The sequence below is a fragment of the Protopterus annectens genome, chromosome 2.part1, assembly GCF_019279795.1.
Source record: "Protopterus annectens isolate FY-2018-M chromosome 2.part1, PAN1.0, whole genome shotgun sequence".
NCBI classification, from domain to species: Eukaryota; Metazoa; Chordata; order Ceratodontiformes; family Protopteridae; genus Protopterus; species Protopterus annectens.
In genome coordinates, this window is record NC_056729.1 from 929,536,376 (window position 1) to 929,549,409 (window position 13,034).

General features: G+C 45.4%; 1 protein-coding gene across 7 annotated transcripts in view; it reads right to left on the minus strand.

Annotated features, from left to right (window-relative positions):
- The window catches only part of CLCN3 (chloride voltage-gated channel 3), a 1,613,231-nt gene that overhangs the window by 872,108 nt on the left and 728,089 nt on the right, over nt 1-13,034 (minus strand). The gene's annotated exons all lie outside the window — the stretch shown is intronic.

Genomic DNA, 13,034 nt, shown 5'->3' on the forward strand with positions numbered 1-13,034 from the left:
TAGGAGAGGCTATGAGGCCCTGCAGAACTGCAGTGGCAAAGCCTGCTCTGGACTTAGAGTAAAGAGGTAAGTGGTAGTGCTTTGTGAAGGCTTTGTGAAGGTGTGCACTGAACTCCAAGTTGCAGCCTCTAAGATATCTTTGGTTGGTACTCCTCAGAGGAGGAAGGCTGCTGAAGTGGCTGCTGCACTGGTGGAATGAGGCCTAATGCCCTTAGGCACTGATTTGCCATGTTCAAAATAGCAGAAATGGATGCAATGGCCTATCCAATCAGAAACAGTCTGTTTTGAGATAGCCTTTCCTTGTGATCCTGCAGCATATGACACTAAAAGTTGCTCAGTCTTTCTGAAAGCTTTAGTTCTGTCCAAGTAGAAGCGTAACTACCTGTGTATGTCCAAAGAATGCAGAATTTTCTCACCCTTGTTCTGTGGATTTGGATAAAAGGTAGGCAAGTGAATGGTTTGGTTGAGGGCCACACTGGACACCACCTTAGGCATAAATGTAGGGTTTGTCCTCAGGGAAAACCTGTCTGGATGAAAAAGATAAAAGGTTCCACAGCCATGAGTGCTTGTAACTCCGAGACTCGCCTTGCAGAGGTTATTGCTAGGAGCAGAGCTGTTTTCCAGGATAAGAATTTTATATCTGCTGTTGATGCTGGCTCGAAAGGAGGCAGTATGAGTTTTTCCAAAACATAACTAAGGTCCCAGGCCGGAATTGGTGCTCTCCTTGGAGGCCTAATGTTTTTGGCCCCTCTGAGGTACTGCCTTATTAAAGGAAGAGAAAAGATAAGTGGTTCCGTATTGTAATGGGCTGAAATGTCAGAGGCATGAATCTTAATTGATGAGAAAGAAAGGCCTTTGTTCAGCATCTCAGTTAGGTATTGTAAAATCTGAGGGATATTTGGTACACACGTGTCACTGCCTTGTTCCTGGTTCCAAGCACAGAATCTCTTCCATTTTGCTGCATAAGATTTTCTGGTACTGGGTCTCCTGGCCTCCAAGATAACATCCATAACAGCTTTTGAAAGAGGAGTGTTCTGAATGGCTACATTATCTGCCATGCTGCCAGATTAAAGGTCCTGAGTTGGCTGTGCATGATCTGATTGTTCTGTTGGGTCAGCAAGTGAGAAGTCTGAGACAATATCCATGGTGGACCTTGAGACAAGCTCTTTAGGATTGGGTACCAGTGCTGGCGTGGTCAGTCTGGAGCAATCAGTATAATTTTTGGCTTCTCTTGTCTGACCTTTAGGAGTACCCTGGGAAAGAGAGGCAGTGGGGGAAAAGCATATACTATTAGATTTTTCCAGTTGAAGGATAGGGCGTCCACTTTCCATGCTTGCTTGTGATAAATCCTTGTGCAAAATCTCTGCAATTGGCAGTTGTGAGGGGAGGCAAATAGAGCTATGTCTGGGCATCCCCATTTCCTTAATGTCATGCTGAAGACTTGAGGATCCAGTTTCCATTCGTGGGGATCCATGAGGTTTCTGCTTAGTTCGTCTGCCAGAGTATTTGTTTTTCCTGGCATGAATTGTGCTTGCAGGTGAACTTGAAAAGCCAATGCTGTGTCCCATAAGGTCATTGCTTGTCTGCAGAGGGGGTAGGAATGCGTACCTCCCTGCTTGTTTATGTACCACATGACCGTAGTATTGTCCGTCTTTATCAGTAACCGTCCTGGATGAAGCAGGTCCTTGAAAGCTGTCAGGGCATTTTGAACAGCTAGCATCTCTTTTTAAATGATGTGAAGATGCATCTGGTTTGCAGGCCATGTGCCCTGAATACATTTTCCTGCCATATGGGCCCCCCAGGCATAATCTGATGCATCCGTTGTCAGTGTCTGTATGGCTGTGGGTAAACTGAATGGCAGACCCTTGTTGTGGTGACAGGCTTCTGCCCACCATAGAAACTCCTGTTGCAGGCAGGGAATGAGTGCAATTACTGTCTCCAGGCTGTGGCAATGCTGAGTCCAAACACTTTTTAGATACCACTGTAGTTTCCTCATATGCAGTTTGGCATATGGAATTAGTAGAATGCAGGATGCCATGAAACCCAAGGCCTGCAGGATTTTCCTTGCAGATAACTGGGTTTTTGTTGCCAATTTCTTGAAGTAAGTAGTCAGTTGCTTTTGTTTGTCTGGCGTGAGATAAGCCATCTGGGCAGTTGTATTTAAGTTTGCATCCAGGAATATTATCTCTTGAGAGGGCACTAGTTTTGATTTCTTTTCGTTTACTGTGTACCCCAGGCCAATTAGTAATCTTTTTACAAACGCCAGATGCTTTAGAAGAATGTCTTTGTTCTCTGCTTGAATTAGGCAGTCGTCCAAGTAGGGATATATTTGAATTCCTTTTTGTCTGCAGAACGCAATTACTGATGCCAAGCATTTTGTGATGACCCTGGGCGCAGTATATAAGCCAAAGGGTAGTGCAGAGAATTGGTAATGCATTGAACCAGCTAGGAATCTGAGGTATCTTCTGCAAGACTGTCTGATTAGGACATGCAGGTATGCCTCTTTTAGGTCCAAAGTTACGAGCCAAGCCTTCTTGCCCAGCATGGGCAGTAGCTGCTGTAGAGTCAACATTTGAATTTTGGAACTTCCAGAAACGTATTTAGTATAGACAGGTCCAGTATTGGTCTCCAGGTTTTGTCCTTTCTGGGTACTAGGAAAAGTCTGGAGTAAAATCCTTGCCCCTGCTCTTGTTGTGGTACTTGCTGAATGGCCCTCATGTCCATGAGGGCTGTAATTTGTTTTTGTGCCTCTGCCCATTGATTGTGTGGCAGGTCTGGCATACCTTTCGACCTTGGTAGTGTGTGAAAATGGAACCTGTAGCCTTGGGACACTATGTTCAGGACCCATTTGTCTTGGGTAATCATTTGCCAATTTGATGAAAAATGTGCTAGTTTTCCCCCTAAAGGGGCTGCCAAAAGAAAAGTGCTTGGATCTGGTAGAGGAAAGTCATTGGGACTGTTTCCTGTAAGGCTGTGATTTGTCTTCTCTGCTTTTGGAGGTAGGAGCACCTCATTGTTTAGGCCTGTATGAGCCTTGGGGCTGAGATCTGCCTCTTTGTGGTCTGTCTGACACTGGAAAGGACCAATTTTTAGAAAGCCAGTTCCTGCTAAACCTGGGTGGCTGTACCTGTAAGAAATCCTTGACTGTCAGCATGGATTTTGCTTTATCCTCCATTTTTTTCAACACCTCTTCTGCTTTAGTACCAAACAAAGTATCATGCTGTAATGGTGCATCTAATAATTTTGCTTTAACATGATCAGGCAGATTCTGTTCCTTTAACCAAGCATGCCTTCTAATAACAGATCTTGTAACAGCGGCCCTGCAAGAGGCCTCCAGTGAATCATAACCACATTGCAAAGTATGCTTTCCCACTTGTTCAGCTGCATGCAATAAATCCTGCAATTCCTTGTTCCCTGAACATTCGGTATTTGTCAACAATTTCTCTTTAAACAGTGACATTAAATATTGCTGATATTTAAGCATATGAAACTGACAATTTAAAGCCCTTACAGCCAGGGTAGCAGAAGTGTAGACTTTCTTCCCCCCATATGTCTAGAGCCCTAGAATCCCTATCAGAGGGGACAGGGTTTTTTTGCAGTGGAAGCTTTAACCCCTTTGGGACCCTAAGATATAGTTTCTGGGTCAACAGCAGGGTTTTTATATAGGAATTTATGAGAATCTGGGACCCTGTAGTATCTGTCTGGCTTAGCAGGTGCAGGGGGGTAAAGAGTCGGGGGACAGGCCGGACTCCGAAAATACATCATCTACAATGTCTAGATCAGGTGGAATAGCAAAGGGTCTGTGCAGAGGAAGTAGCAGAAAGTCTCTGAGCCTTTTCTTAGATTCAGAATAGTCTTGGCTCTCCCAGTGGAAATGCTCCCTCATGGTATGCAGGGTTTCCCCAAAATAATAATCTTCAGGAGGAAAGGCTGAAGGAATGGATTCTTCAGCATCAGAATCCTCATAGGGAAGCATGAAGTAATCCTGTTCAGAAAAGGAATCAGAGGAAATAGAAACCTGATCAGAGGAATCATACTCTGTCTCCTGCTTAGGCCTCTTATCAGGAGGGGGATGGGAGCCCCTGATCAAAGTAATTAGGTCTTCGGCCATTTTGAGCATCTGTTTTTTAGGCATGGAAGTCTGAGTAGGAGAATGCTGTACTTGTTTCTTTGTCTTTAGAGCTGCTTTAGTCTTTGTCTTTGAAGCTGAAGATGGCTTAATATATAGTTGTGTAGGTCTGAAGACACCCTCAGAAGCCGATGTCTGCTCAGCGGCTCCGGACCCATCTGAGGGAATGATTTCAGAGTGTCCAATATCTTGAGTATCCAGAGGCCCAGTCTGCTCAACGTGGGAGTCGGAAGCAGCCTGTAGCTCTGAGGTAGCGGGCGCCAGGGGCTGCGAAAGCGCCTCACTGAGAACCGGCGACTGGCCTAGCAGAGGCCTCGTCGTTGGTTTTGGACCTCAGATGCCTATCCTTTTCCTTGTCCTTGCGTTTTTTGTAAACTCCGGTTGTCAGCTGGTCCGACGGCATTATATAATTAAATCTTCGGCCAAAGTAATGAAATGCAAAATCGAACAGACGCTTAATAGTGCATTGGTTAAATCTAGCACAAAACCAACAGCTAGCAACATTGTGATCAGGGCCTAGGCAAGGAATACAGTAAGAGTGAAAATCCTTATGAGGTATTTGCTTCCCACAAGAAATACAATCGTTAACTTTTTCTGACATCGGTCTGGAGCAAGAAAAAAGTTTCCCCAATGGGGTACTTAGCTTTAATGAAGACTTTGGTTCTGAAATTCGGATTTGAAAATCTCAGGAGTCGGCAGACCGGCACTTGCGAACTGCTTTTGCTTCGGGCACCACGCGGCAAGAAAGACTGAAGAAAATGGCGTTGGCTGCATCTTTTATACCCCTGGCGCACTGACATCAGGGAAGAGGCAACAGCAACCGACGCTGGACCTACACTTTGGAATTCTGGCCGACTGAGGGTAGCCTGCCAGCAGGATAACCCAAGAGTAATGACTGCAACAGTGAAACACGATGAACATCAGTAACTCTCTCCCACATCCATAGACAGATCTGGAAATTCTGAATTGATAAAGAAAGTAGAGCTGTGTAAAATCTTACCATAACAGTAGATGTCCTTTTCACTGTTGTGGTATTCTTTACATAACAGATCTCCTACCAAGGATAGCCCATCATCTGGTCCAATACACCAAAGCCTTTAGATGTTGTAGGTACTGTACGTCACATGTATGCTCCCGGCACAGAGCACAAAAGTGACTTATGGATACAAACACTCAAAAATTCTTTGCCACTAGTTCAAACACCATTAACGAACATCAGTCTGAACACTTTTATGCTGTGCTGGTTACCAAGTCACTTTCAGAAAAGTGTCTTGTTAGGGTTTCTTCCCTCCTTTTTTCAATTTTGTCTTCTATATGTATTCATGTCATCCAGGAAGAGAAAATGTCAGAGTGGGAGTTAGATTCCTCATAAAAACCATCATGATCAGTTTCCACCACAAAAAGCCAAGAATCCACTCAGAACCAGGATAAAAAATGTGAAAAACTTTTACTGACACAAAAAAATAATAAAATCACAATGAACAATTTCTCTTCTCCAGCGCCTCGGCTAACACAGCCTTTAGAGAGTATATTCCCCCAACACACATTTCCTTCATTTATATAATGCAAATATACAATTAACTAATTAATCAATTAAAAATTTATCTTGAAATATGGTACCCTGGGTTCCCAGGGGTTTGAATTGTGAATGTAAATGGAAATTTTTAATTGATAAATGAGTTAATTGTATATTTGTAAACTGAAATGTATTATATAAATGAGGGAAATGTGTGTTGGGGGAATATACCCACTAAAAGCTGTGTTAGCCGAGGCGCTAAAGAAGAGAAAATGTTCATTGTGATTTTATTGTTTTTTGTGACATCAAAAGTTTTTCTCATTTTTATCTTGGTTCTGAGTGGATTCCTGGCTTTTTGTGGTTTAATTGAGTTTCCTTTATTGGTGTGCTATCATGATCAGTGTCTATTTTGCTTGCGTGCTACCCACAACCATATGCAGTACATTGGCCAGATGTTGGACTATACTTGGCAGGAGATCCCTTATGTAAAGAATACTGTAACAGTGATATAGAAGGGCATCATGTGTACCCTGCAACAAAACAGATCTCCAGAAAATCTCTTGGAATTAGAAAGTAAAATGATTACCTTACAATGCTGACAGCACAATATGACAGACTTTATAAGTCCAACTTACTACTTTACAATAAAACACATCAGCCAGCCCTACAGGATCACAAGAATGTTTTTACAAATGACAATGGCAAAAAAAAAACACAAAAATAATATGCATAAAATAAGGGAAAATCTTTTTTCCACTTACTATAATTTATTACATTTTTCCAGAATGTAAAGTAATAGCAGCAAATGATCAATAGGAAGTAGTAGAAAGGAAATTAAGGAAAATAAGTAGTTGATGTCTCAGTGAAACAGAGTTGTCAAATAGCTTAGTAAATGAATACAAATGATGCAGATGAATACTGACTAACATCTTAGACACGAGTCTTCTATTTCTCACCTCTAGCTCTTTCACCACTCTACCTCTTATAAGACTTTTCTGTTGAAAATAGCAACAATGTGGCTGTCTGTATACTTTATCACATCTGAAATTCAGTTCTCCTTCTCTTGAAAAATGTTAGAAGTACAGGACTGCCTTTCAAATGTTAGTGTCACTGTCTATTACTGTTTGTATATTGAAGACTTTCTCCCTGGGCCTCGGCTGAAAATGAGCCCCATATGTCCTGTCTCACTTTCCCAATAAACAAAAGCTATAAATAAATAAAAATAAATAACTAGCCTAGTAAAGAGCTGACAGCAAATGCAGTATGATACAAATGTCAAATCCTACCAGTCTTCTCTTCTGCTTACTGTTCCCAAAGGCCATATTAACCGCAAACCCAGAAACATGAGTTGGAAAGTAAAGATCTGGTCACTTTACTTCATTAATTGATAAACTATTAGTTCTTAGCTCTTGTATCCAACTATCAGAGTTTCCAGTAACTGGTTACTTCCATGACTTCAAATATGGAACATACTAAACAATGCCATGGTAACTATTTCATTAACGTCATTAGAACATTCAAGGTGCAAAATGCCTAACAAGCAGGTATATCTAATAAAACGTAATGCTAGCTCTACTGATGTGTAAGAAAACAATTCCCAAACACTTAATCTTATTAGAAGATCACAGCAAGTGGTCTACATCTGCTCCACAAAAAGAAACTGGTTCTCCAAAGTTAATAAAATGGCTTATTTCTTTTTTTACCACTCTTTACTATCATATCTTCATCAAAACAGTTCTCATAGTTCAAAATAAGAAGTTATGTACCTACCATAACATTCCATGTTAGTTGTCTTCTTCTCGCCTTCTCCGACTCGGCCTTCTACTAAAGCTCGAGAGCTATTTACTGGCTCGAGGCCTCCCCATATCCTACAATGCTAGGCGTAAGATACCCAGATCTCGTTTGGCAGAGCTAACACCATAGAAAAACAATTTTTTTTTTTTGGAGACACCTGTCCAAACTACAAGGATTACCCACAGTGCTAAAGGCAGAGGAGGGTGTAACCTAGAAAAAGGTCAACTAGAGGAAGAAGACCTCAAAAGGGATACTTCTCTGTTTGCCCAGGCTAGGGGGATGGAGGGTGGGACTCAAGAAAGAAGGCGAGAAGAAGACAACTAACACTGAACATTATGGTAGGTACATAACTTCTTAATGTTAAGTTGTCTATCTCGCCTTCATTCTTGCTGGATGGGACAGTGTCCCTAGCACCTTAGTCCTGGGTGGCTCATCGGAACAGACTCTAGAGCACAGTGGAACCAAAATCAGCTTGACTCCTGGAGGCCACATCCAACTTATAATGTGAAATGAAGGTATGAGGAGTGGCCCATGTGGCTGTAGCACAAATAGATTCCATTGGTAGTCTTGCTTGAAAAGCTACCGACGTAGCTAATGCTCTGGTGGAATGAGCTTCTGGTTTTGTGGGGAGTTCCTTATGTCTGAGTTGATAAATCAAAGTAATAGAGGCCAACCACCTGGATAAGGTTACTTTAGAAACTGGCAGGCCCTGCTTGCCCTCAGCATAGGATAGGACGAATTGGTCCGATTTTCTTGTTTGTTTAGTCCTATCCAAATAAAAACGTAATTGCCTGTGAACGTCCAATTGGTGCAACTTTTGTTCAGCTCTGTTCGAATAATTAGGAAAAAAACAGGAAGATCAATAGCCTGATTCTGGTTTGACTCAGAAGGTATTTTGGGTAGAAAGGAAGGATTAGTCCTGAGTGAAACACTATCCTTGTGGAAAACAAGATAAGGAGGATGAATACAGAGGGCTTGAAGCTCCGACACTCTTCTAGCTGAGGTGATGGCTACTAAGAAGAGAGTCTTCCAGGAGAGTAATTTTAAGGAACAGGAGGCCGCAGGTTCAAAAGGAGGTAGAATCAAGGAAGTTAATATCAGGTTTAAATTCCACGGAGGCGGGGGATCTTTAACCGGGGGCATAAGTAAAACAGTCCCTTTAAGAAAGGCTTTACAAAGTTTGTGGGACATGATGCTGGTTTCTGACAGGCCAGCATGGAAATTAGCGATAGCAACTAACTGGACCCTAATGGTGGCAGATGAGGAACCTGCTCAAAAAAGTTCTGCCAAAAAATCTAGAACGTGATGGACAGGGGCTGTAAAGGGATCTATATTTCTAGCCTCCGCCCATAAAGAGAAACGTTTCCACTTACTAGCATAAGTCTTCCTGGTAGTAGATTTCACGCACTGGCTGAGAAATATATGGAAGCCTGGCTAAGGTTGGAAGTGGAGCAACCAAGCTGTGAGGTTGAGAGTCTGAATGGATTTGGTGGAGCCGCCTGACTGATGGACCAAGAGGTCTGGCACTGGGTCCAGATTCCAAGGTTGCTCCAGCAGGTGACGATGCAGGAATGGGAACCAAATTTGTCGAGGCCAGTAAGGGACAATGAGGATCATCCTAGATCCCAATGCGGTCGCTTTCTGAATTAGTTTGGAAATTAAGGGAAAAGGTGGGAATGCATACAGAAGACCCCGGGGCCAATCGTGAACTACAGCATCTCTGGGGGAGTGGCCGGGGAGGAGGAAGAGAGTGAAGAAGTCTTTGCACTTGCTGTTGAGAGGGGTTGCGAAAAGATCGCAGCAAGGTTGACCCCATCTGCGGAAAACTTTGTCCGCTACTGACAGATTGAGAGACCACTCGTGAGGCATGAAAATAGCTCTGCTTAGCCTGTCCGCTATGACGTTGGACTTCCCAGGGATGTGCGTTGCTATCAGAAACCGTTGAGAGGAGATCACCCACTGCCAGAGTCTGAGTGCTTCTCGACATAAGGGATAGGACCTGGTTCCGCCCTGCTTGTTGATGTACCACACTACAGACATATTGTCCGTCTGAATTGCAATAGTCCCGGTGGGTAGAGAGTCCTGAAGAGCTTGCAACGCTAAAAGTACCACTCTCATCTCCAAGACATTTATGTGCAGGTGGTACTCTAGAGGTTGCCAAGTGCCCTGGACAGTCCTGCCCTGAAAATGCCCCCCCCCCCAATCAGGGAGGCATCCATTGTCACCGTGGCAACAGGAGGAGGAAGAACAAATGGTCTGCCTTGAAGTACTTGAGAGGAGACCATCCACCAAGAAAGGTGGTCTTTGCACGATTGGGTGATTACTATGTTATGAGACATCGGAAGCTGCTGAAACGACCATTGGGTAAAAAGCATCCAATGAAGGATCCGCATGTGAAGACGAGCCAGGGGAAGTAATGTGATTGCTGCTGCCATGAGACCCAAGGTTTTCAGTACAAATCTGGCCTGAATTCTCTTGCACTGTAGTAAGGTCTGTACATGTCGGCGAATGTCTGAAACTCTTTCTAAGGGAAGTTTTGCCGACAGCTCTTTTGTATTTAATCTTGCGCCTATAAAGGGATTGACAAGGCGACAATGCAGACTTTTCGAAGTTTATAAAGATACCTAGCTCAGAGCACGTTTGTATGGTATAATCCCTGGCTCGCAGTAGCTGATGCCTAGTGGAAGCAGTTAGGAGCCAGTTGTCTAGATATGGAAACACCTGTAATCCCCGCCGTCTCAGGTGAGCCGTAACCACTGCCATGCAATTGGTGAACACCCTGGGGGCTGTGGTGAGACCAAAGGGCAGGGCTCTGAACTGAAAGCGACCAGCTCCCAGCTGGAAGCGGAGAAACCTTCTGGAGCGCCTGTCCATTTTGATCTTGTAGTACGCATCCTGAAGGTCTATGGAGCACATCCAAATGTCCTGACCCTAAAAGGGTAGAATGGACTGAAGCGTGACCATCCGGAACTTCGCTCTTTGAACAGATTTGTTTAACCTGCTGAGATCCAAAATGGGTCTCCAGTCCCCTGTCTTTTTCGGTACCAAAAAGAACTTGGAGTTAATCCCGGATCCTTGCTGGTCTGCTGGGACTGGTTGGATGGCCCTTTTTTTTAGCAGTTTTGAAATTTCTAGTACTGCTTGTTCCCTTAGACCAGGTGGAACATCTGGAAGGGACCTGTTTGTGTAGGGGTGTGGACAAAGGGGATTTTGTAACCCTCGGATATGATAGACCATACCCATTTGTCTTGTGTGAGGATTCACTAGGCTTCTGGGTACAGTGACAATCTTCCCCCAACTGCCTCCGAAGGTGGACAGTCAGGCAGCCCCTCAGGGGTGCTGAAAGGGTTTGTCAGAGAAGGATTCTCTGCTACCCTGATTTTGCGGACCCCCTCTGAACCCTTGGGCGGCGTCTATTACTGTTTTCTCCTCTGCCCCTGGAGGGAAACTCGCCACGTGTGTCAGGCACGACTCCTTGGGGTTTCCGAAACCACATTTTTCCACTCTTCTGACCTTTAGGGTATGGTCTAGAAGGAGTAGAAAAACAGACTCCCATGGCAGACAAGAGTCTTGCCTTCCTGCTCACACCTGGTAAGGATATCCTTCACCTGTGGTCCAAACAAAGCCTAACCATCGAAGGGGGTATTGGTGAAGGATGCCTTAAAGGAGTCAGCAAAGTTACATAACCGCATCCAGGCATGTCTCTTCAAAGCCATGCCTGTACCTGCGGCCCTACTCGCCCCATCGGCTGCATAAGAAATGAGCCACATGGAGGAGTTGACTATAGAGTCAAGGGTCGCCAGCTGGGAGTTATCTTATCCTGAGACCCCGCAGCTGAGGGATCCTGAAGGGCATCACCCAGTTCCTTAGGAAGATCCCTTTGAAGGCGGGTGAAATGGCATAGATAATTCAGTGACCACATGGAAAAGGTTGCTGAAGAAAACATCCACTTCCAGTACCTGTCCATTGTCCTAGACTCTTTATTAGGTAGGTGGACAGGTACTGAAGGGTCAGCCAACTCCTTCTTAGTGGCTGCTGCCACCACCATAGCATCAACAGGGACCCCTTTTGTCAGAAATTGTTTGTCAGATGGGGTCGTGATGAACTTAGTGGGCCTGCGGGGGGTTGGTTCCACTGTGTCCGGGGCTGTCCACGCCTTCCGAGCCACCACTTCCATGAGCGGGTCGAAAGGTGGAGACACCCAGGAGGTGGAAGGGCGAGAACCAAACGCGTCCAGGCACACCGACTCGTCCTCGGCAGGGTTAAGGGCAGTCCAGTTCCCCCTCTGTCTAAGGATCTCAAGGATGTCTGAAAAGGAGACATCCTCAGAGGGGGACCTTGGAGACCCTTCTGAATCCTCCAAGTCGGTATCAGACGTGACTGACTCGGGGGGAGTCAATATGTTTCCTCTTACATTTTTTCTTCCGAGGGGGCCCCTCTGAATGATCAGGGGAGGCCTCGGAAGAGGAAGATACGCCCAATGGGGCGAACAGGAGCTCCTGTTCTCCACGCTTGGGGTCAGGAGGGTGGACAGAGATCGATGCAGGCACCATGGGGGGAGGAACCGAAGGGGCCGATCGTGGAGCTGATACAGGAGTCAGCACACTCCTCATGACCTTGAAGGTGCCCCCATCAGGCAGAGAAGAGGGTCTCCACTCCGAAGAGACATGAACCCCTCCCGGCACTGAGAGGGACAGCTCAGAGGCCGATGTCGGGGCCGAGCTCACCTGCGCCGAGGCTCCGAGAGGGAGAATGGGGTCGGACAAAGGTCCGATGCCACTCGTCCCCTCGGAGCCGACGAGGGAGTCTTGGCGCCCGGATCTCTCCAAAGACGGAACCAACAAAGAGATTGGAGCCGACGAGGGAGCCGAAAGGTGTGGTATCGACTCCGACGTATCTACGATTCAAGCCCCAATGAGCTCCAGCTCCGAACACAGTGGAAGAGTCTGAGGAGGAACTGCAGAAGACACAGGGGTAGCCACAGTCTGTTGAGAAGGGCTGGTCAAAATTTTGGCCAGGGCCTGCGACTTTAGGAGTCTACTGACCACCCTCTCCAAGTCATGATCGGATAGCCTGGAAGACCGAAAGGAATGAGACCTATGGCTTCACAACAACTGAAGCAATGGAGACCTCAGAGCCGAATGGATAGACTCTACAGATGGGGACCTTGAGCGTTTTCGGCTCAGAGAAAGTTCCGACACTAAAGTCGGAGCCAACTGAGGTCTGGAGACGTCGGTTCCAGCCGGAACCGACAAGGAGGCAGGAGGTCCGCTCTGCGACGGCTCAGAACAGGAAGCCGACGGTTTGGCGGGCTTAAAAGATTTTCCTGACGGAGGCTTAGCCGGGGATCCTTCTGGCTTAAGTAAGCCTCTCAAAATGAGCTTGTTCCTACGCTCCTGCAGGACTCTCGGACTGAAGGCGTAGCAGACTGAGCAAGAGTCCTGCAGGTGTAGGGGACCCAAGCAATAAACACAAGAAGTGTGACCGTCTGTCAGAGACATCTTCTGACAGCACGAGTCACACTTCTTGAAACCTGAAACTTTGGTATCTTTAGACATAAGAAAAAAATGGGATACCAAAGGGAAAAAAAATAAC